Source organism: Lolium rigidum, chromosome 3 (genome assembly GCF_022539505.1).
Source record: "Lolium rigidum isolate FL_2022 chromosome 3, APGP_CSIRO_Lrig_0.1, whole genome shotgun sequence".
In the NCBI taxonomy this organism is placed as follows: Eukaryota; Viridiplantae; Streptophyta; class Magnoliopsida; order Poales; family Poaceae; genus Lolium; species Lolium rigidum.
The window spans coordinates 283,291,304-283,293,546 of record NC_061510.1 but is presented as its reverse complement, the minus strand read 5'-3'; the positions used below and the strand labels follow the sequence as shown (position 1 = coordinate 283,293,546).

At 50.9% G+C, this 2,243-nt stretch overlaps 1 long non-coding RNA gene across 1 annotated transcript; it reads left to right on the top strand.

The window, feature by feature from the left end:
- Positions 1–790: 790 nt before the first annotated feature.
- Positions 791–1,322, top strand: LOC124702289. Its single transcript, XR_007002404.1, has 3 exons — positions 791–838; positions 946–1,083; positions 1,218–1,322. It is a non-coding gene; the product is annotated as an uncharacterized LOC124702289 (long non-coding RNA).
- The last annotated feature ends 921 nt before the right edge of the window (positions 1,323–2,243 follow it).

Genomic DNA, 2,243 nt, shown 5'->3' with positions numbered 1-2,243 from the left:
CGGAGCCGCGCCGGATGCCGTCGCTGTTGTCTCCGCGAGAACGGAGCCGCGCCGGAGGTCGCCGCCGTCGCTGTGAGCACCGAGCCGCGCGGGAGGCCGCCGCCACCGTCGCCGTGAGCACGGAGCCGCGCCGGTGGTCGCCGCCCTCGCTGTGAGCACCGAGCCGCGCAGGAGGCCACCGTCGCCACTGCCAGCATGCAACCACCACCACCGGCTGCACCTCCGCCTCCGCTGCTGGGAAAGGGAGCGGATCCGCGCCGGCCTCGACGGCCCCCTCCGCCCGAACGCCCGTGAAATCCCCAAATTCCGCCGCTCGATTTCTTCTGTTCCGATCAGACTAGATTTCTCCGTTGACTGGATTTGGGCGTCTGCGTAGGTGCGGCTGTTAGATGAACGCGTGCTGCGATGCGGTCCAGGGTGGAGAGCTTCTCGATCAGATCTTTGGCACCGGCGAGAGGATAGGCTGGGTGCTTCGGCGAGGGCATGTGCGCACAGGCGGAGAGGAAGGTCATGCCCGCTTGGACGCTCTCCAGCAGCCTTGCTCCTTTCAACATATCCACTGCATGTTACTGAATTGGATTGTGCATTTGGATGCAGGAAGACAGACTTGCTTCAGTTTCATTGATGTCAAGCATGTCTGATTCAGTCAAAGGTCCTGCAGTTGTGGTGAGTTATTTCACTCCTTAATTCCACTAAATCCAGGCATATGACTAAAATGAATCTTTGCCGTCATATCCAACAGTGTCAATGATTTGCAAAATGTAATTTCAGGGGCGAGTGTCTGAGGCGAGAACCAGAGCTGTTTTTCCTAGTATTCAAGTCCTTGATCATATTCAAGGTATACGTCTCATGTTGTGCGGGTCATGTACTTAAAAATTGATTAAGGAAGGGATGCATACTTGGATACTAATATTGTATAGTTTCTTCATTTTCTTCCTTTTCCAGGGTGGTAGGAGTGCTGCATATAAGAACTCTGTTCTGCAGAAAAGCAATAGAACTGAAGGGTACCAGAAAGACGGGGCTGCATTATTCCGGGTTCAAGGGCTGAGACATGATTGCGCAAGAGCCGTTCAGGTTGATCTGGTGAGTTTGGGCAAAAATCCAAAATAATTGCAGATTTAGAGTTAGCCTCTTAGGCCAAAATCACAATTCGATATCATTTAATCTTCTGATATTCTGGATCATCCCATGTTTACTGGAATACTCACTAAATGCAGATTGCAAGCTCGCTTAATTCCTCGCACTGCTATATTTTGCAAGACGGTCCTTCTTTCTTTACCTGGACTGGAAGCCTTTCTTCACCAACTGAACATGTTATACTTGACATGATGATGAATAAGTTGTTTGTAAGGATGCCATTTTTCTCACACCGGAGCAGCACCAGCCGGCAGCTAGGAGGACGTTCGGCCCTGCCTCTGCCTCTGTCGGGAGGGTAGCCAAGGAGAGATCAGGATCATCTCCGGCACTGTCGCCGTCGCCGGTAACACCATCCTGGTCTTCGAGGAGCCGCGCCTCCTCCTCGGCGTCGTCGCCGTCCACACCGGTGATAGCGCGGAGGCTCTTCCCGTCCACGCTGCACGGAGGCCCGCACGCTGCCGTGTTGTCATCGCCGCGCCAGTTCATCACAGATGCCACCCGCGCTGATCCTTGTGGTCTTTTCCCGTGTCACACGATTTCATTAGTGCTTATTGTTACTTGGTTAAGGAAAGGATGGAACAAGTTGTAAAAAACAAGTGTATCAGTCGCTGGTAAGGGATGCAGTTTTTTATTCCTCCATGAAGCGGGTCCCACTCGCATGCAATCTAGCATGCTAGCCGACAACGTTTTGCAGCTCGCTGCTGTGCTTTTCCCTATCACAGATTCGCACGGATTTCACACACTAACGGTAGAGCAAACGGCGTTAGACACGTGTCAAGCAAGAAGCGCGTGCTCACGTATACACCTGGTCACTAGGCTTCATCCGTACTAGTGTAAGTGCTATCAATTTTAGTAAAAAGGGGTGCTACGCTCTAGTTTTATTTGCATAAAACCAATCTTAGTAAAAGACTCTTCAATTGTCTAATTAACTCAACTGGGAACATTAGTGTCATTCCTACAACTCTGTTGTGATTCAGGTCAAGTCACATTTCAATTCATCATTCCTTTTTAAGAAAACATTTGACAACGAAACAGTATGGCCTTCCCAATCGTCCGTAACCGTGGACACGGCTATTCGAATAGGTTTACACTCTGCATAGGTTATA